The 22,467-nt window shown below is 43.6% G+C and overlaps 1 protein-coding gene across 2 annotated transcripts in view; it reads left to right on the top strand.

Annotated features, from left to right (window-relative positions):
- Cysltr2 (cysteinyl leukotriene receptor 2) overlaps nt 1-3,528 on the top strand; it is a 30,460-nt gene extending 26,932 nt beyond the window's left edge. For both annotated transcript variants that reach the window (XM_042685514.1, XM_042685515.1), the window contains one exon: nt 3,164-3,528. The gene's annotated coding sequence lies outside the window, so the exon portion shown is untranslated. The remainder of the gene's footprint in view (nt 1-3,163) is intronic.
- Nucleotides 3,529-22,467: the final 18,939 nt, after the last annotated feature.

Raw genomic sequence — 22,467 nt, forward strand, 5'->3', positions numbered from 1 at the left:
CGCCGGTGGCTCATGCTTGTAGTCATAGCTCCTCAGGAGGCTGGGATCTGAGGATCACGGTTCAAAGCCAGCCCGGGCAGGAAAGTCTGTGAAACTCTTATTTCCAATTTTAAAAAGCTACCAGAAAACTGGAAGTGGTGCTGTAGCTCAAGTGGTAGAGTGCTAGACTTGAGCTGAAGAGCTGAGGTACAACACCCAGGCTCAGAGTTCAAGCCCCACGACCAACAACAACCAAAAAAAAAAAAAAAATGTCTTCCCTGCAAACAAAGCAAGCCAAGGACCCAAACAAAGACAGGGAGAGAAGGAAGGAGAAGGAGTCAGGCAAAAGAGAGCTAATGATAAACAGCAGGAAAGAGGAATTTCACTTTTCTCCCAAGAAATGGGTGCTAGCACATGGAATGTTCCCTTTGCTTCTTCCTTGCTAGGGCATTTGAAGCATGGAAGTGGCCTGGGCCACTACTTTAGGGGTTAGAGGAATTGTGTAAGGAATAGGGAAGAAGAATAGGACATGGGCATGTGACAATTTTACTGTGAGGCTGGGTTTGAGCTTACTTCACTGCAGTCTTCAGTCCCAACCAATAGTGTACTAGAATGGGTACTGCAATAAAGAGTTTCTCTGAGGCCCTCAGAGAAAAGGTAGGGTAAAGAGCAAGTTACAAAGATGGTTGTGCCCTTGAGATTCTATTAAGATGTCATTGGGATATGAGTAGAGTGTAAAAGAGTACTAGAAAGTGGCAGGGGATCCTTCCTATCCACTGAGACAAGGCCAAGGATACCACCAGGTACCACCATGTTCTCTGTATTACCACCTACAATGCCCTTGCCGTGGAGAGAAGACTATGCCAGGCATTTTACATTCACTCATCCCACACAACTATCATACCCAAACTGAGTTTTCGTTTTACAGAAGTGAACTTGGAAGTTCAGAGAGATTAAGAAATGTGTCCAAAAGCAGGGCACTGGTGGCTCACGCCTGTAATCCTAGCTACTCAGGAGGCTGAGATCTGAGGATCACAGTTCAAAGCCAGCCCGGGCAGGAGAGACTGTGAGACTCTTATCTCCAATAAACCACCAGAAAACCGGAAGTGGCGCTGTAGCTCAAGTGGTAGAGCACTAGCCTTGAGCTGAAGAGCTGAGGGACAGCGCCCAGGCCCAGAATTCAAGCCCCATGACTGACCCCCCCCCCCAAAAAATGTGTCCAAGCCAGGACCGATAGCACATGTTTATAATCTTAGCTACTCAGGAGGCTGAGATCTGAGGATCACAGTTAGAAGCTGGCCTGGGCAGACAAATCCATGACTATCTCTAATCAATGAGTTAAGAACCAGAACTAGAGTTATGTTTCAAGTGCTAGTGTACCAGCCTTGAGCAAAACAGCCAAGCAGAGAGGTCCTGTGTTCAAGCCCAGTACACACACACACACACACACACACACACACACACACACACACACACACACACAGAGGAATGCATCCAAGTTCCCAGTGCTAGTAGGAGTTTTTTTTTTGTTTTTTTTTTTTCTTTTTTGGGTCCAGTCGTGGGGCCTGAACTCTGGGCCTGGGCACTGTCCCTCAGCTCTTCAGCTCAAGGCTAACGCTGTACCACTTGAGCCACAGTGCCACTTCCTTTTTTTTCTTTTTGCTTATGTGGTGCTGAGGAATCGAACCCAGGGCCTCAGGCATGCAAGGCAAGCACTCTACCACTGAGCCACCTTCCCAGCCCCGCTAGTAGGAGTTTTAAATGCCTCCATTCAAGTGGGCATGGGTGCTTCATGTCCGTAATCCTACCTATCAGGAAGCTGAAATTTGAGGACTGCTGTTTGAAGCCAGTCTAGCCAGTCCATGAAAACTCTTACCTATAATTAACTAACAAAAAGGTAGAAATGGAACTGTGGGTTGAGCAGTAGAATGATATCCTTGAGCAAGAAAGCTCAGGGACAGCGTGTCTAGGCCCCAAGTTCAAGCACCAGAAAACCAAAACCAAAACAAAAGTTCCATGCAGAAGTGTTGCCTCTCAGTGGGATCTCCCCACTGCTACCCCTGTGAACCTCTGGGGACACTGGTGGACAGTCTGAATCAGACCCTTCCTATCCCAATTGTAAGCAGAATTCTAGGTCAAGGACCCAACCCTGAGGGTTCTAATGTGTCTGGTCCAGCCACTCACCCCAATGTACCAATTATAGAAAGGAGAAGTAGTAAAGGTTAGAGAAGAACTTTTTAATGGGAAGAGGGCAGAAGGCATTCCAACACATTTTTAGGGTACTGATATGTGATTTAAGTTTAAATAGAGGAAGAATTGGGGTAGTGGGGGCGAGGTATGCCATGTGTAAGCAATTCTGGGCAAAGGTTCTGGTTCTGTGAGGGATTAAAAAAAAAACCATTTTTTTCACTGTCATTGCTTGAAGAGTGCAGGGAACCTCCTTCATCATAGATGATTTCCCTCATTTGGATATGTGTGTGTTTGGGGGGGCTGTCCTGTGGGGCTCTGCTGTTCTTCGAAGGTAGGGTGCAGTCTTTTGTTATCATAAAGATAATAGTGACCAGTCCCATCACACCCTGCTTCCAAAGTGGCTGCAGGAGAGAGACCTAGAGCAGAGGAGATTGATGCAAAATGGAGACTGTTAACTCGTATTCAGAGTGAGATGTCAGTGCCTTTTAGCTAAGGAAGTTTCTAAGTGTCCTACCACCAGGCATAAATATCCTTCCTCATCTCCACGTGAAGACCAACGTTTACTCTTAGAAAATGCTGACCCTTGGAACCAGGTCAATAGGCTGGGAGGGAGTTGGTGCTCTAAAGCTAGGGATGGACTCATTCAGCCTTCTTATTAAACAAAGACTCCCTCCGCCCCCAAACAGTGTCTTTCCTATTCAGAATGATGACAGGCAGATGGATATCCAGACAGGACTCTGGAACCTTCTGTATGTGGGGAAATAGCCCTGTCCTAGAAAAATGGCTAAGAGACACTGACAGCTGAGAATCTTCCCAATGAAAAGCTAGACATTTGTCTAACAATTTTCTTGGTTATAAACAATGACCACTGCACATTTGAAGAAAAGTCTCTATTATGAAAAAACCTTCAACAAATGATCGGGTAGATAGAGACATGTTCAGTACAAAAGAGGTCCACATTTTAATCTTTTCATTACCCTTCTACTTTTATCAGAAAACTACTGGAAGATGTACATCTTCAACACAAGAGATTAAATCAAGAGAGAAAAACATGGCAGCTCTGAACCAAGGAATCTGACTCAGGGGAAGAAGGAAGAAAATTACCAGGATATTGGTGTACAGATGAGTTCAGAAAGCACCTTGTGCAGATTGGAGCAATCTCAAAGGACTCTTAGAGGGACATTGCCAAGAAAAACAGGAAACCAACTGATTCACACATCTTGAGAGGAGTTTTTATTTCTTTTGGTGAGCTTGGGATTAATTGGGGATACATATATAGGAAAATAAGCAAATAAGAAGAGAATACAGTTATTAAGTGCTACAGAAAAAGATATATTGTATAAAAGAAGGAATATACCTGTGGAATATACATGGCTCAGCTGTGAATAATATTTACATAGAGAATAACATGAATATAGAAATACTATGATATAATTTCCACCCCTCCACCCTGGGAAATGAGGGGAGAAGGCTATGCATGCATGGGGGAAAAGTATGAAAAGCCTGAGTTCCTATCTTCCATCCAAGAGAATGCATGTTAACTACATTTATGAGTAGCTGTACAAGCAGGTTGCTTAGCAACAGGAGAGAAATACCAGAAGAAGCAGCAAAAAAAGAATGGACAGCATTGGTTCTGTCTGGAAGTTGGGGGAGGGAGGACAGAGCAAGAACTTTTCATCTTAAGGACCATGTAAGTGTCTAATTCATGAATGTGCATTGCAGAAATAAAATTAAGTTAAAATTTAATTCTAAAACACAACTTAATTCCAAGTTATTAAAGAAAGCAACACTGATGAGAGAGAGAGAGAGAGAGAGAGAAGAAAAGAGAGATGCTTTTAATGACTTACTTTCCAAAATGTTTCCTTTCTTTCCAACTAGGAAAAGGCTCTGGTTTGGTAAAGAAATGTCATCCCTGAGTAAGAAAACATACAAATCATTATTTATCAAAGTGAAGGCCAAAAGTGCCTTATGAGTTTAGATCTCTCTCTCTCTCTCTCTCTCTCTCTCTCTCTCTCTCTGTCTGCCTCCTCAAGCAAATATATAAATTGTTTAACTGGGAGAAAGAATCTTTGCTGTACAAACTTTGGATCTGTGCTCTTTCAATGGGGACTGAATATATGTTGTTGTTATTTTAAATGATCAATTCTCTGCTTTAGACTTAATGATTGCAGTATAGTGTCAAGTAGAGAAGTTGTTAAACTGGACACAAATGGGTTGGAAGAGAAGATGTGGCAAAAGCAATGGATTTCTATGGAGAGTTCTTCTTGGAAAAGGGTTTGACAAAAGAGACCTCGTCAGAAGAGAAGTGGGGAAAGAGAGGGAGCAGAGGGAATCTGGGGGGACATGGGAGGACTGGAGCTAAGGAGTTAAGTGCTCCTTACCAAAGTCCCTCTATTCTTAAGTACATGAAGGCAGCTCCTGAGGATAATAACAGCCACATTTTAATTCTCTAATAATTAAGTACAGGCCAGATGCCACAAATCCTAGTTACGCAGAAGGCTGAGATCCAAGGATTGTGGTTTGAAGCCAGCTTGGACAGGAAAGTCTGAGAGACAGTTAATCACCAATTAATCACCGGAAAACCAAAAGTGGTACTGACTCACAGTGGTAGAGGACTAGACTTGAGCAAAAAAAGCTCAGGGACAGTGCCCAGGCAGTTCAAACACCACGACAGGAAAAAAATTTACAGCATTACCACAAAAATAGACAGAGGATGCAGGGAGAGAGGGAGAGAGGGAGAGAGAATCAGAGAATCTTGTAGCTTGTTTTACTTGAGGTTTTGGAAAAGGCTCAGAAAGGTTAGCTATATAATAAATAAGCTGAGAAAACAGAATTCTAAACCCAGGGACTACCAACCCTCCACCCTCTGCATCCCAAATGCAAGGAGACATAGCAGGGCACACTGTACATAGAACCTGCCATGTGTGTCGGTGGACCAGTTTGGAGTGGCTGACTACTGGAGAGGTCTTCCTCAATCATTGTATAACCTTCAAGCTGAGGAAAAACGATCTGTTGTATGACTCTCAAATTGAGGAACCTTTGTAAAGACCAAGACAATTTCCAACTAGTCTGGTGGGATGAATGTCTAAAGTCTACATAAATCGGTTGTTACAGTTAAGTATGATGGCTATGGAGCCATTTTGATTTGAAGATCCCATTGATTTTTCTCCTTCCTTCCTTCCTTCTTACATTCCTTCCTTCCTTCCCTCCTTCCTTCTTCCTTCCTTTCTTTCTTTCTTCTTTCTGTTGTGGGGCCTGAACTCAGAGCCTGGGCACTATCCCTCAGCTCGTCAGCTCAAGGCTAAGGTTCTACCACTTGAGCCATAGCACCACTTGAATCGAACCCAGGGCCTCATGCATGCAAAGCAAGCTCTCTACAACTGAGACACATTCCCAGCCCCTGATTTTTTTTTTGTTGTTGTTGGTCATGGGCTTGAACTCTGGGCCTGGGCGCTGTCCCTCAGCTCTTCACCTTGAGTCACAGTGCCACTTCTGGTTTCTGGTGGTTTATTGGAGATAAGAGTCACACAGATTTTCCTACCTGGGCTGGCTTTGAACCGCGATCCTCAGATCTCAGCCTCCTGAGTAGCTAGGATTACAGGCGTGAGCCACTGGCGCCCGGCAGATCCCATTGATTCTTAATTTACAAGATATTTCATACAAATAAAAAATGTGTAAATTAAGCTAGATACAGTTTCACATGCCTGTAATTCCAGCTACATGGCTAGGCGGGGACCAGGTGAATAATAAATAGTTCAAGGCAAGCTGGGAAGGTGGCTCAGTGGTAGAGTGCTTGCCTTGCATGCTTGAGGCCCTGGGTTCGATTTCTCAGCACCACATAAGCAGAAAAAAAAGCTGGAAGTGGCGCTGTGGCTCAAGTGGTAGAGAGCTAGCCTTGAGCTGAAGAGCTGAGGGACAGTGCCCAGGCCCAGAGTTCAGGCTCCACGCTCAAGTGGTAGAGAGCTAGCCTTGAGCTGAAGAGCTGAGGGACAGTGCCCAGGCCCAGAGTTCAGGCTCCACGACCGGACACCCCCCCCCCCCCACCAAAAAAAAAAATAGTTCAAGGTCAGGCCAGATAAAAAGCTAGTAAGATCCCCTCTTAATAAGCAAGGTATGGTTGTCCAATCTGTCTAGGGGGCCATAGGTTGAAGGTTTATGATCTGAGGCTGGCCCTAGGAAAGAACATGAGACCCTACCTGAAAGATAACTAAAGCAAAAAAAGGGCTAGAGGTGGGACTCAAGGGGAGAGGGCACTTGATTAGCAAGCAACTTGACTAGCAAGCATGAGGCCCTGCATTCAAAAAGAAAACAGTATAGATTAGAAGAGTAACATTGTTGGCTCTGACCTTACTCCCTAGAATGAGAAATAGAGATCAACATTAGTCTGAATTTCATCTAGCCAACTTGTGCTTCTAATGCTGCCCTCAAACTAGTTTGTTGTCGAATCTAAGGATCCTTTCCCAAGCCTCTGTTAATAAGACCTCTGACACATTTGACAGAGTTGATCATAATTTACTCTTATAACACTTTATTCATGGGGGCTTTGGGATGCAATAATCATTTGGTTTTCCTTGTACACCTCTGTATGTAAGCCTTGGGGCAGGCTCTGATATAGTTACTTCTGGATGGGTATTTTTTGTTTTGTTGGACAATCCATTACCAGTGAGGACCACAGGCTGTATCGGAGTCCATTTCTTTGAGATCCCCATTATCTGGAGTTCAGTTCTATCTGGTTTTACTCATCCAGTAACCAGAGATCCTAGCAGTAGGAATATTAAAAAATAAGTTTTAACTTGTCTTTAAGGAGTTCTACACAGGGGTTTCAGTTCAACATGTCAGTTTCTGAGTATAATTCATCTTGACTGATGTCACCCCTTCCATCATTCTACACCCATCTCTCCCAACTCCACCCATGGCCACTGGTTTGTCCTCTCTACAAACTTGGATATCTTAGTGTTAGCTGATTTATAATTCTGACAATGTATTGGCCTGGTCAGTTTCTCCAGCCACTCCCAACAGTCTCTCTATTCAAAGGTAGCCTTTTGTTGGATATACGATAAGAAACTAAAAGTAATTTCATCCAACTTAGGTTTCTAAGTGATGGTTTTATCATTTTATTTGAGACAAACCTCCAAAATAAGAGCTACATTCAATTCCACAAGTGAGTTTTACTGAGTAACCCACCAGTTGTGTCAGGCGCCATCCTGAATATGTTAAGGTATAAAGATGGACTAGTGAAGGATTAAACATACATACATAAGACATGATAGTGTAACTCACAAGATCATAGGTTTACAAGTGAGGTACACACACACACACACACACACACACACACACACACACACACACACACACACACATACCCCAGTGGAGTACAGACAGAGAAGAATCCTAGTTGTGGAAAATGGGTTGTATTCCTATACCACATAATGGTGCTTCTGTTAACAGCAGAGCACCCATCTAAGAAGTGGTCCCCTCAGATCATGTCACCTAGCATCACTGTAGCCATTTGGGTTTGTTTTAGTACTCTCCCCTTACACAACTACAAAACTGTCTAAAGACCTATATCCCTGAGATCTGTCTCAAGGCAAAATGCAAATCTGAAAAAATAAAAAGGAAAGGATGTTCTGAAGGGGTCTTAAAAGCATATATAGCTGCCCTCACTTCTGACATCTTCCATCTGTTCTGTGTGGCATGAGAAGGACTTCATTCATTCCTCGTCTGTGACTTGAGAATCAGGATACTGACTCCATCTTGCAAGCAGTCCTGAACACAGGGTGATCTGTGACCTAAAGACACTGAGACAACCCCACATAAATTCAAGCTATGTATGTTACTTGGCATTTTGTGTAGAGAGGGGTTTTAATGAATCAAATTACTTTTCTTTTGTGTGCTGTTACTGGAGCTTGAACTCAGGGTCTGGGTGCTGTCTCTTGGCTATTTGGCTCAAGACAGGCACTCTAGTACTTGAGGCACACCTCCACTTTCAGCTACTTAGCGGTTTGTTAGGGAAAAGAGTCTCACAGACTTTCCTGCCTAGGCTGGCTTTGGACTGTGATGATCAGATCTCAGCAAGTATGAGCAGCCAGCTCTCAGCCAAATTACATTTTAAATGCCTATCACATATATTGTGATTATTTGCTTAAATCAAATAATCCTTTTACACTTAAATTCTTTCCCTAATTTATTCTTTGATTTTGTTTAGTTGTTTAAGTACTGGTATTGGGGCTTGAACTACCACCTGAGCACTGTCCTTTAGCTCAAAGCTAGTATTCTACCACCTGAGCTATGGCTCAACTTCAAGCTTGTGTGTGTGTGTGTGTGTGTGTGTGTGTGTGTGTCCAATAGATGATGAGGGTCTTACAGACTTTCCTTCCCAGGTTGTCATTGAACTATGATCCTCAGATCTCAGCCTGCTGAGTAGCCAGGATTACAGGCATGAACCACCAGCTCCTAGCTGTTCTTCGTATTTGATTCTTCTTATTTTGAGCATTCTGGAAATAGTGCACGCTCATGTTCCTACATCTGGCATCACAGTAATCCTGCTGAGCGTAAGCAGTGATGGACAGAGGGAGCTGGGAAGTCTGTGTTTGCTTGGAGCTTGGCCAGGTGGCCACTTGGGTTCCTGGAACAAATGACTCCAATCATCTCTGTATAAGAGGTGATTGTCTCTGCGTTGGAGGCCAAATTCATTATGACTCAAAGCTCTGTGGGTCTCCTTAACCTGCTGTCAAACCCAGATGTCTATAAACAGCTTCTTACATCAATGTATCTATGTCACTTCCAGAAATAGAAGTCATAATCTAAAAAGGAAACAAATGACTGGTGAATTGAAGTTGTGTGCTAGATACTATAAGGATCCCAAAGTTGATTGAGCTTAGTCCTGACCACTGGCTTTTTAGGGGATGGTTGAAACTTACCAAAGGTTTTGGAGTTTTGTATTGGTTCAGTTTCATTTTGTCACAAAGCATTCAAAATGAGAAAACACCAGAATGAGGGGGCTAAGCAATGGATCAAATAAAATATGCAAGGCAAAGTGTTCTGGGGAGGGAAAGGGAAAGGGAAATGGAAGGAGATAGTGTGTTTGGGGATGGCGGAGACCAGTGGTTTCCCAAATAAGATCTGAACTACAGTGGTGACCCTTCTCAGTTCTGGATTCCCATTGATCTTGCTAGGTATGTCCTTTGCCATGCAGAAGCTCTGCAACTTCATGCAGTTCTGGATTCCCCTTGATGGCAGATTTCTTGCGCTGACTCAGAACTCTGCAATGAAGGAGGAAGGGATGGGGAAGTTTCTCCTCCCAGTTATTGCTCTTGTGCATCACCTTTGCATTCAAGGTAACACAAAGAATGAGAGAGTCCAAGTGATTACTTTTGCACATCTTCCTTGAATAGGCAGTACGGTGCAAGGAGCATTGCATGATACTGGGGTCAAAGGTCCTAGGTTCAAACCATAGCTGCTCCTAAACTCCACAGTGACTGTCCCTATTTTGTCTCTCCCATTCTTTCTAGCAACGCTGGTTTCCTGTTCTCACTCCAGCCAGAGAGCACACACCAGGGCCTTCGCGATTCCCTCTCACTGGAATGTTCTTCCTCAAGTATTCCAATGGGTCACTCCCTTACTGTGCTTAATATTTTACTTAAATATTTTACTTCACCATTTTACCTAATACTTTACTTCAATGCGATCCTGTCCAGACAGTGTTTACCCTCTGCTTCCACTACACTCTTGCCCCAGACACCGCTTTATTTTTCTTTATAGTATCACCATCTGGCAAAATGGCATATATGTTACCTATTTACGGTTTGTCTTTCCCCACGGACTGCAAATGCTACAGAGCAGATTCTTTCATCATTGCATTGCCATGCCTAGAATAGTCTCTAGAAACAAGAGTACTCAGTTACATATTTTGAATAAAATGAGTGAATGAAATGAATGGATGTTTATGAATGAACAGACAGGGAACCAAAGTTTCTCCTTCATACCTTGGATCCTCTTCCCTTAGGTCTTGCTCTCAGGTCTGGGCTTCCTTAGACCCAAGGGGATCCTAGAACCTCAGGCAGAGCTGGAACTTGCTGTCATTCCAGTGCTGGGCCTTCTGCAGAGGCGAGGAGAGGTGAAAGCGGTAGGAGGGGGCCTGGCCTGTCTCCTGGATAGTAAGAGCGAGGAACAAGAGTCACTCCCGGTTAGCTAATATCCTATTTGTTCAGAACAGAATGAAGTGTACAGCCAGGAAATGGCCTTGGAGGAGGGGAGCTATGCAGGGGTTTGTCAAAGGCAAAACATAAAGCAAAACTATGTCCAGACTATAGATTTGCCCAAGATAAAAGTGTTCCTGGGAAAAAGGCAGAAGGTGGCAGGAGAAGCAAAGGAGCCTAAATAACCCCAGGCTGGAACAGAAGGAAATGAATGGGCTGGGCACCGGTGGCTGTAATCCTAGCTAGTCAGGAGGCTGAGATCTGAGGATCGGGTTCAAAGCCAGCCTGGGCAGCAAAGTCCGTGAGACTCTTATCTCCAATAAACCACTCAAAAACCGGAAGTGGCGCTGTGGCTTAAGCAGTAGAATGTTCACCTTGAGCTGAAGAGCTGAGGGACAGCACCCAAGCCCAGAGTTCAAGCCCCACAACCAACAAAACAAAACAAAAGAAATGAATGGAAGGCTCCTGGAGATAAGGTGTGGGTCCTCTCCCACACCCACAACAGTTCCTGGCACAGGACAGGTACTCGGTGTGTGGGAAGGTGCATTTCAGGGGCGCACTGCAAAGGTGTGTGTAGATTATGAGGCCCAGCAAAAAAGAGCATGTTGCAAACAAAAGCAGTGGGTCACACCCTAGTCCCATTGAAGACCAGCTAAGGCATCTTGGCAAGAGCACTAATTCTTTCGTGTCTTATTTCTCTTGTCTGCAAAATGGGTATAGTGTGACTCAACTTTGTAACTGTACCTTAATTACATACAAGTTAGCCTAACATGACCTTGGCACAGGACAAGCTTCAAGGAGGAGAAAGAAGAGGCGGAAGGGCGGGATAAGGCTGTTGGGTAGAGGGGAGGCAGGCTGGGTGGACCAAGAATTAGAGGGTTAGTTAAAAGGTGATCTGGTACCGGGCACTGGTGGCTCAGGCCTGCAATCCTAGCTACTCAGGAGGCTGAGATCTGAGGATTGTGACTCAAAGGCAGCCTGGGCAGAAAAGTTGGTGAGACTCTCATCTCATTATTCAGAAAAGGCCAGAAGAGGCACTGTGGCTCAAGTGTCTCTTCCACTTTTGAGCCTTGAACACAAAAAGGCTCAGGGACAGTGCTCATACTGAGTCCAAGCCTCTTCTCCTCCCCACACACAAGCTGTCTAGTGCTGGTGGCTCACACCTATAACCCTAAGCTACTCAGGAGGCCCAGATCTGAGGATCATGGTTCAAGCCAGCCCAGACAGGAAAGTCTGTGAGATTCTAATCCCCAAGTAACCACCAAAAAGCTGGAAGTGGAGCTGTGGTTCAAGTGGTAGAGGGCTAGGCTGAAGTCAAAAGCTCAGGGATAGCACCCAGGCCCCAAGTACAAGCCCAAGGACTGGCAGAAAAAAGAAAAGAAAGATAAAAAGATAAAAAAGGAAAAGTAGTCTGAGAGAGAGAGAGGTAAAAGAAGCAAAAATGGGGGGGGGACTGTTTTTGAAAGAAGTGACGGCTAAAGGACAGTAAGGAGTGGAGGGTGGAAGAGAACCCAGGTGACACAAGTAAAAGGATGGTTGACAGAGACCCAGCATAGTTGCGGAAACACTGGCTCCCTCGGTGGAAGGAGGCCTAGGGTGGCTCTGTATCCCCTGGGCACCTGTAGCGGTGCTGGGCTGGCTCAGGATGATTCAGTCCCAAGGAAGAAGCCAGCAGGAGGCAGCAGTTTGTTGACACAGGATTCTTCAGGCTCACATACCTGCTGGGCAAGAGATGGAAACACAGTCCATGCATCTCATCTTCCAAAGCAGGAAAGAAATGAAACCACCAGGAAGTCATTGCAAGGCAGATTTTATGTTAATTTGAAATAAAATGTTTGGTTAACCAACTGCTTTCAGAGAGCCTTCTGGATTTTGTACCATTGGAGAGAGACATTACTTTGGTATACATAATTACCTTTGGTTCTTTCCAACAGTAACATCTGATTCATTTTTTCAATGACTCCATGTGGCGTCAGGTGTTCAGCATGCTGAGTAAAATCTCTCCTACCCTCAGATGAGAACATCAAGCCTCCTCCATCTTCCTCCTGTATTACAGGCCGAGAGAATTGTTGCCTAAAAAATTCCTGCAGCCTGACCCCAACATACCACTTACAAATCCACAGGAAGCAATGTGATCACTTCTGCTTAGTGTGTATGTTGCAGCTATTTTTATAATAGAGTGAGGTGCTATTTGCATTTTTAATGCCTATTCTTTCATGTGTGGTAGCTTTTCTGGAGGTCACATGATATGAGAAATCAAGCCAAGCTGAATGCAAACAGATCCATGAATCCAACTGCCTTCTAATAAGCTAGACATTAAGGAGACTTGTGAAAAAGAAAGCACTGATATGCTTCCTTTTTCTTTAACTTGAAGATACTTTTTCTTTAAAATGTGTTTTGTAATTGGGTATTGATGGCTCATGCCTGTAATTCTAGCTACTCAGGAAGCTGAGATCTGAGGATTGCAGTCGAAAGCCAATTCAGGCGGGCAAGTCATGAGATTCTAATCTCCAATTAACCATCAAAAAAGCCAGAAGTGTAGCTGAGGCACAAGTGGTAGAATGCCAACCTTGAACAAAAAACGGTAAGGGACAGGGCCCAGGCTCTGAGTTTAAGCCCCAGTCCTGGTACACACACACACACACACACACACACACACACACACACACACACACACGCGCGCGCGCGCGCGCACACACACACACATGTGTGCGCACACACACACGTTTTGTGTTGCACGTGATAGACCTATTGTCACCTTTTATAGTAATCAAATACTTAACTAGAAATTTAAGCAAGAGGAAGTTCTAATTTTTAATGTATACATCAATAAGTAGAATATACATGGTCAGTTTTAGTCATAAGCCCTCAATCATTTTGAATGCAGAGTGAGCTAAAGACTAGATTAATGGCCTACTTGCTATTTCTATATGTCTTCCAGACAGGCCTACAGAAGACAGAGGCTTAGAAAATGCCCTAACCTCTGTTGTGTGTGTGTGTGTGAGACACCCATTTTCTATACTATCCTCATTTTTCTGCTTGACCTCCTAATACTCATTGTGGCAAAAAGAAGGTTTTATTCTTTTGGCTTGTTTTTGTTTTGTATTTTTTGCAAGGCAGTCAATTCATTTCTGCTTGTCATGACATGATTATAGAGTGAGGAACTGAAAGACTTCATAATAAAAAAAACCCTATTAAGATTGCTGAATCAATTCAGTAAGATTACAGGATATAAAACTAACATATAGAAACCTGTAGGATAATTTTTTTTCCACACCAAGAATGAAATTGCTCATAAAGGAACAAGAAAACAATTCCATTCACAATAACTACAAAAGAAACACCTAAGGATAAATTTAATCAGGGAAGTGAATGATTACTATACCTACTTGAGGTATACATTCATGGAATGACTGAGTTGTGAAGGAAATAGAGGATGCAATTACAAAACACTAATGGAAATAATTGAAGAGGATATAAAAATAATGAAAGGTATCTCATGTTCATTAACAGGAATAATTAATATTGTTAAAATACCCTTGCAGGGATGGGAAACCTTTTCTCCACTAAGGGTCATTTGGATATTTCTTAGAGCTTTATAGGTTATACAAAATTATCAGTACAAGTAGATGGGTAACAGGCAATGAGAAATATTATATGTCTGTCTCAACGTGTGCCAAATGACAAAAGCAAAACCCCAAACTGCTATAGAAAAACAGTTTTACCACCAGAGGCCCCCAGGTGGCCTGAGCATCAAGCAACCAAAGTTCAAACTTCCAAAAACAAAACAAAACAAAAAACATCAGCTCAAAGGGAACTTTTTATGTAAGACACAGAAATCGACAAGACTTCTTGGCAAGAGGCACACTTCACCTGGCAATGCTGAGAAGTATTTTCTGTGTTACTCGGTCTCTGGGGAAGGGAATCACTTTAGTTCAAGAACAAACATCTCTGTCTCTGGCGCAGCCCTGGGCGCCCACCCTGGGCCCTGCAGTCTGAGCAGCGAAGTTCCCGGGAAGGACGAGCGCGGAGCGACTGCACAGCGCCCTCTTCTGGCCACCGCTTGATCCAGCTGGGCCAGGTACCACCAGCATTTGACTGGGAAATCTTCCAGTGCAACCAGGCAGGCTTTTACAGGATGACACGAAGCTGGTTGGCAGCTCCAGCTCCTTCCACATCAGCTTCCTCATCGAGAACTCAGAACACACCCTGGTCATTGGATAAGGAAGCCTGGCCTTACCCACCTGGCATCGGACCCACACGAAGTTAGGTGCCAATCCAGGTCCCTTTGCCATGTTGTTGGGCAAGTTACTTAACCTTTCTAAGCCCCACTCTTCTCTTCCCTTCTAGGCATTTCAGGAACCTGAAGGCAGACCTTAAGCAACATGTGGCACAGGATGGGTGGGGTACTGGTCCCCCAACTCAGCTCTGGGCTGTGGGAGGAGCCATCTTACAGCTCAGGGAGTCACCCTCACAGCAGGTGAGCTGAGGTTTGATGAGTCCTCACCCCAACCCCAGCGGCTCCCCCCCCCCCACTTCCAGCCCTCCTCACTTGGGTGACTTTCAGGATCAAGTGGGAGGAAGTTAGTCTCCTTCCTGAAGGGGCTGACAGTTTACTGAAGTGATTCCCAACCCTTTCAACAACATTTCTTCCCCTTACAAACAGTTTAAAAAGTTACTCTTTGGAGAAGTTTTAGGTGTTCCTCCAAAGTCCTGCCCGAGAGGGACACATATTTGTCACAACCTGCATTCGCTGACCTCACCGTCGTCATCCACTTCGGGCTCGCTCAGTAGCATGTAGTTCCTCTGGGTTTAGATAAATGGAAGTTGACATCAATGCACCATGAGAACCCTTTGGAAATGCTCAAATGGATTTCCCTCCTTGGAAGACTTGGGCCCACTGGATTGTCTTGATCAAGACTCATGAGATGAAGGGTTATGGTAAGGGCTGTGCAGCCTGATGGAATCATTCAGCCTGTGCCTCATCCTAGGGATCTCAAAGGCCACAAGACTTGCTTTGGGTGCCATTATGATGTGTATGTATAGCAATAGGAAGCAGGATGCTCAGAGGTTTCTCATACAAGGGGCACTGCCATGGGCAAACTAGTGGCCTCCAAAGGATATCTCCTAACCACTTATATTGTAAAGAGGGCTTTGCAGATGTGACTAAATTGAGCAATTTGAGATAAGGATAAGAGGCGATTAGTTGAGGCAGTTAAAGGGTGGTATATAATCACAAGGGTCCTCATGAAAGTCATCTAGGGGGAGATCCTGGAGGCAGAAAAGCACATGTGGCAAAAGCAGGAGACATAGAGAGGTTTGAAGATGTCAAACTGCTTGCTGGCCTCGAAGGAGAAAGAGGGAGCCAAGAGGCAAGAACTCAGAAATCCTCAAGAAACTGGAAAGGGCAGGAACTGTGTAATATCTTGATTTTTAGCCCAGTGAGACATGTGTTGGACATCTGACCTTCATCATTAAGAACTACTTGTGTTGTTTTTCAGCCACTGGGGTGCTGTCATTTGTTACAGCAGCCACAGGAAACTAATGTGTGTTCTGGGGCTTGTTGTATTCACAGGTAGCTGAAATGGGACAGCCAACCCGGAGGTAAGAAGCAGGACGTGGGAAGGCTGAGGTGTGTCAGAGTCATGGGAGCTCTCAGCTTTGTCCCGCAGGTTAGGAAGTGACTCATGGTTGAGATGACCCGTTTGATGAGCTGTGGTGGCAGGAGGGAGGAAGTATAGTATTGGCAACCTTGGGCCATGCAGAGACTCCTTGGTGAACAGTGCTGCAACAAACACTGACAGCAAAGAGCAGAGAGGGGACTCAGGAGGAGACAGGGCTTTACTGGCCATCATCAAAGGACTAAAATGGAAGCAGACATTTACTCAGCAATCACTGCATGGTGGAGCGGTGCAAGGCCAGTGTTTTCTTTGTTCAAGGGAAAATTCACAGCCCTAAGAAGTAGACAGATTCCCACCTTCCTGAAGAAGACCTGCACACTTTCAAAAGCTTATTTTGCCCAGTAGTAAAGTCCAGCAAGTTAATGATTTAAATTTCTTACCCAGATCTGTTTACTCAATGGCTTCTTCTCCTCATCTTACTTGAATCAAACTGTTGTAAAATGAACGTGAGCTTTTTCAAGCACGAGATTTGTGTGTGATTCAGTCCAACCATCCATGCCTGCAGCCCTGTTACTTATTCCTTCCATAAGCCTTTGTGTCTGATTTGTACAATGGAGAAAGTACTAGGGTCTCTTTAGAGGGAGACATTAGAAGTGCAGTTTGGAAGCCTGCATTTAGTTCTGATTCAGCCTCTTATTAGCCATGTGACACCAGGCTGTATATTGAATCCCTCTGTTAAGTTATCTGCACAAGGCAAGATTTTTTTTTCTCCCCCCTTCTCCCCCCCCCCCTCCCCCCCATCAGTCACACGGCTTGAACTCTGGGCTTGGGCGCTGTCCTTGTGCTTTTCAGTTCAAGGCAATCGTGCTATCGCTTAAGCCACAGCGTCACTTCTGTTTTTTTTTTTTTTTTTTTTCTGGTGGTTTATTGGAGATAAGAAGTTCACAGACTTTCCTGCCTGGGCTGACTTTGAACTGTGATCCTCAGATCTCAGCCTCCTGAGTAGCTAGGATTACAGGTGTGAGCCACTGGTGCCCAGCAAGTTTTTATTTTATTTTTTTAATTTTTAAAACATTCTAGCACAGGGCCTCACCTACAGGCAATGTTTAGGGAACAGAATCTACAGTAGGGTTGTGAAAACAGGATGGGGCCTAACACTGGATACAGATGTTCAGTTTCTAATGCTGTGTCTTTGTCTGTAGTGGGTAGGAAGCAGACAGGGAGAGGCTAGATTGTGGATTCCTGGCCATCCCTGCAGGTGGGTGCTGTAGTGACTGATTACTAGGAAAGGGCTGCAGAGGCCCTGGACTGACACAGAGAGAATGGGAAAAGTTCTGTCCCTGAACAGGCTTTGGCTGAGCTCTGGTGGCATATGTGAAGCTAGCACCAGGGGGCGCTGGGTGAACATTCTGACTCGCTTAAGCCAATTTGGGGGCAAGGGCCCAAGACCAACAACTCTACAGATCACCGTCCCTGTCTCTTGCTGGAGTATATTGCAGTCAGACACAGGATTTTCATGATCATTAATGCTATTTGCTTCATAACCATGGATATTTTGCATGTCTGCAATCCTCAAAGGGAGCCACCTGTGGCATTGAAATGATTGTTTTCCTTATGTGAGAGATTATCATATTATCCTTATTTGAAGTGATGATTCTCATTCACCAAATTGAATTTAATTAATTTCCATATTTGATAGCTGCTAACTATATCCACTTAGCCAATAGCTAAAACAATCTGTTTCATTCCATTTTGCATTTATTTGCATCCTAAAAGACTATGTTTACTTCTCTACCGTAAAAACTGCTCTTTATGTCAGGCCATATTGAGAAGTTCTCTAGAGGGAAGAGGATCTGCTAGAAAAACACAGTATTTTAGCCCACGGAGGGTGGAAGGGAGGAAGCCATCGATGCAGGAGACACATTTTTCTCTTAGGTTCTAGAAGATGATGTGGGCTGGACACTGAGCAGAAGCAGATGTGAACAGTCTGCTACATGGAACTTCGAAAGTGCTTTTCACTCGGTGATGCTTATGTCTGATTCTTGTATCTGGGTGCCTGGCAGATGGCTTTTCCATGTTTGTTTGCTAGTTGTCAGAGGCATCTCACAGCTGGAAATGTTTTCCTGTCAGTGTTGGCCATTTCAGAATTCCTGTTCTATCACACTTCATACTATAGGGCTCTACCTGGGTGTTTGGAGACCTGGCCCAAAGGGTCATGTTTTAATTTTATATGTTAAGAGGTCAGAAGTACCATCTATTCACAGGCTGATACAGGAATAGTGCTAGAAAGTGCTTTTAAGGTAAAGGACTGTGTGCTGGTGGCTTATATCTATAGTTATTGCTCCTTAGGGGGCTAAGATCTGAGTTTGAAGTCAGCTCCGGGGTGGGGGTGGGGGAGTCAATGTGAGACTCTTATCTCCACTTAACTACCAAAAAGCCAAGAGTGGAAGTGCTGGAGGAATATCATGATCAAATTTCAAACTCTACTACAAAGCCATAGTAATCAAAACAGCTTGGTTCTGGTTCAAGAACAGACATGAGGACCAAGGGAATAGAACTGAAGACACAGAAATGAACCCACAGACCTATAGCCACCTAATCTTCAATAAGGGAACTAAAAAAATAGAATGGAAGAAAGACAGCCTCTTCAGTAAATGGTGCTGGAAAAATTGGTCAAACACCTGTAGAAAACTAAAGCTAGATCCTTATATATCACCCTGCACCAGAATCAACTCCAAATGGATCAAAGACTTTGAAGTAAAAGCAGACACCCTGAAAACATTATAGGAAGGAATAGGAGGAACTCTAGGGCTCCTTGGCATAGGCCAAAATTTTCTTAATAAAGACCCAGAAACAACAAATCAAAGAGGACAAATGGGATTGCATGAAGTTGCAGAGCTTCTGCATGGCAAAGGACATAGCTAACAAGATCAATAGAAAGCCCGCGGATTGGGAGAAGATCTTCACTAGCCATACAACAGACAAGGGTCTCATATCTAAAATATACTTGGAACTCAAAAAATTAAATCCCCCAACAACAAATCCTCAAAGAAACAACCGCCCAATAAACAAGAGGGGTAAAGACTTAAAGAGAAACTTCTCTGAAGGGGAAAGAAGGATGGCCAATAGACACATAAAGAAATGTTCATTTCTCAGCCATAAAAGAAATGCAAATCAAAACAACATTGAGATTCTACCTCACCCCAGTTAGAATGGCATAATCAAGAACTCTAATAACAACAGATGCTGGAGGAGATGTGGCCAAAAGGGAACCCTACTGCATTGTTGGTGGGAGTGTAAACTTGTTCAACACTTTGAAAAGCAGTATGGAGGTTCCTCAAAAGACTCCACATAGAGCTCCCCTATGACCCAGCAATCCCACTTTTGGGCATTTACCCAAACAATCACAAACAAGGCCATACTAAAGCTACCAGCACAACTATGTTTATTGCAGCCTTAGTCTCCATAGCTAAGATATAGAACCAACCCAGATGCCCCTCAGTAGATGAATGGATCAAGAAAATGTGGTGTGTGTATATGTATATATACATATTTATAGATATAATGGAATTCTATGCCTCCATCAGAAAGAATGACATCACACCATTTGTTAGGAAATGGAAAGACTTGGGAAAACTCATCTTAAGTGAAGTAAGCCAGACCCAAAGAAATATAGATCCCATGATTTCCCTTATTTGCAATAACCAGTATACGTCTAGGATGATGTTGTCAGATGAGCAGAAAAGGTCAAAAGCTATGTACATATGACCATATAAGATGATGCTAAATGAAATGAACTCCAAGATATAGACACAAGAAGTTTTTCTTTGTTGTTATTTTTAATGTACTATGTAAATTTTTTGGTTTCTTTTGAATGTTCTTCCCCCTATGGTATATCCCCTGTTGTCACTGTACTTGATTTTGGCACCCTGCATCTTGTATATACATTTATCTAATTTGGGGAGGGGAAGAAGAATAACAAAATGCTGAAACAAGGACACTCACAAGACACCATGTTGTAAATGAATTTTACAACCTCTGGGGGCGGGGAGCGGGGAAAGTGGGGGAAGAAAGGGGTAGTAAGAGAAAAACAAAGGAAGGGGTAACAATGTTCAACAAGAAATGTACTCATTATCTTACTTGTGTAACTGTAATCCCTCTGTATGGCAACTTTACAATAAAATAAAATGTAAAAGAAAAAGGAATAGCATGAGGAATAAGCCAAAGAAAAGTGTACTTGAAAGAAGTAGAAGTTTGCTTTTTTAGGTTAACAAGATTTTTTCTCCAGCAAGATATAAGTTTGGCTCTTTGGCCTCAAATATATCACCAAGAAGCAGTATCATTTTATTATTGTGCAGAGCAGTTCCTGCAGAGAACAGGGTGACATCTGTGTATTGTCCTGCCAGCCATTTGTTCAGGCTATGGAACACATTGAAAAACACCATGGCAGACATTTATCCAAAGCCCGTCCTGGAACCCACAGCAGACAGAGCATATGTCAAGACAACATGCTTCTCATGGGCATAAGCCACACATTTCTATAGGAAGATATGTTAGATAAATCAGTTACATCTCATAGTCAAGACTACTTTAAAGTATTTAGAGATAACAGGGGGAGAAATAGATCCACAGTTGGACATATGAAGCGAGACCCTAGAGAGAGAACCAGTATGAATTTTCACATGGGAGCGTTGAGCGGGAACACCCACATGTATGCTAGTCCTTTCTGCTTACACAAGTCTTGAGGAAATCACTGTACAGCAATGACACTTTACAATTGGCAATCTACTGCTACAGACAAATATCTGAATAAGACATTTGAGAAAAATAAACAGTGATCTGATCATGGTTGGAGACACCATAGTAAGCAGAAAAGAGAACCATTGTTGATCAAAGAAAGCAAAGGCTGAATGGTATTTATTCTGGCTAGGCCTTGTTTTCTTGTACAGTTGTTACTTCACTAATTCTAAAGACAATCCAGTGAACTAATGACTATGATAATGGCATTTTATAGATGAAGAAGAGAAACACAGAGGGTCTATAGAAATCATCTAATATTGTTCCAATTGTAGTGGCAGGATTTGAGTCCATGTTGTAAGAATTGTAACTACCACACTAAAAAAGGAATTAATAGCTGGGTGCCTGTGGCTCATACCTATAATCCTAGCTATTCAGGAGGCTGACATCTGAGGACCACAGTTCAAAGCCAGCCAGGGCAGGAAAGTCCATGAAACTCTTAAAAGCTGGAAATGGCTTGTATGTCCCTTCCCCACGGTATAACCCCTGTTTTCACTGTATTTGATGTTGGTATAATTTGTGGAAGGGAAGGGAAAAAACTGTTTAAATAGGGATACGAGTGGACCCATTGCAACAATGAGATGTACAAGATGTTATGTCTAAAAACAAACTTTACAACTTTGGATGGGGGGGGGGGAATGGGAGGGAAGGGATGGTAAGGGGAAACAAAGGAGGAGGCAACAATGCTTGATAAGAAATGTACTCCTTGCTCATGTGATTGCAACCCCTCTGTATGGTATTTTCACAATAAAAAAACTTAAGAAAAGCTGGAAATGGCGCACTGTGGTTCAAGTGGTAGAGTGCTAGCTTTAATCCAAAGAAGCTCAGGGACAGAGCTCAGGCCCAGAGTTCAAGCCCTGAAACAGGCAAAGGAGAGAGAGAGAGAGAGAGAGAGAGAGAGAGAGAGAGAGACAGACAGACAGACAGACAGACAGACAGAGAGAGAGATAGAGAGAGATAGAGAGAGACAGAGACAGAGACAGAGAGACAGAGAGATACACACACACAGAGGGAGACAGAGAGAGACAGAGACACAGAGACACAGAGAAAGAGACACACACAGACACATACACAGACACACAGACAGACACACAGATACACAGACAGAGACAGAGACAGAGAGACACAGAAAGAAAGAGAGAGTTAATAAGAGCAAAACAGCCGGGCATCAGTGGCTCATGCTTGTAATCCTAGCTACTCAGAAGGCTGAGATCTGAGGATTGAGGTTCAAAGCCAGCCCTGGAAGGAAAGTCTGTGAGACTCTTACCACCAATAAACCACCAGAAAACTGGAAGTGGCGCTGTGGCTCAAGTAGTAAAGCACTAGCCTTGCGCTAAAGAGCTGAGGGATAGCACCCAGGCCTAGAGTTCAAGCCCCACGACTGAAAAAAAAAAGAGCAAAACAATTGGGCAAGTCCTCCCATATTCTCTAGTAGTTACACAATCATTTCTCTTGATCTGCACTTGTAACTTTTGTAGTTAGTACATTATTATAGTGGGAGACCATTGTGCTAACAGCACAAAGGCTTAAATAAAGGAGAGCAGTGGGTCACTCAGGGAGAATTTCCCTAAGAGAAGAGCAAGGCTTGAGAGGGGAGATCTCATTATAGGACAAAACAAAATGCTAAATGAAATGGACTAGGCTGGGGTTCTGAAAATTCTAGAATGACTGTTTCAACCAGA

Source organism: Dipodomys spectabilis, unplaced genomic scaffold (assembly GCF_019054845.1).
Source record: "Dipodomys spectabilis isolate Male_0828 unplaced genomic scaffold, ASM1905484v1 ptg000095l, whole genome shotgun sequence".
In the NCBI taxonomy this organism is placed as follows: Eukaryota; Metazoa; Chordata; class Mammalia; order Rodentia; family Heteromyidae; genus Dipodomys; species Dipodomys spectabilis.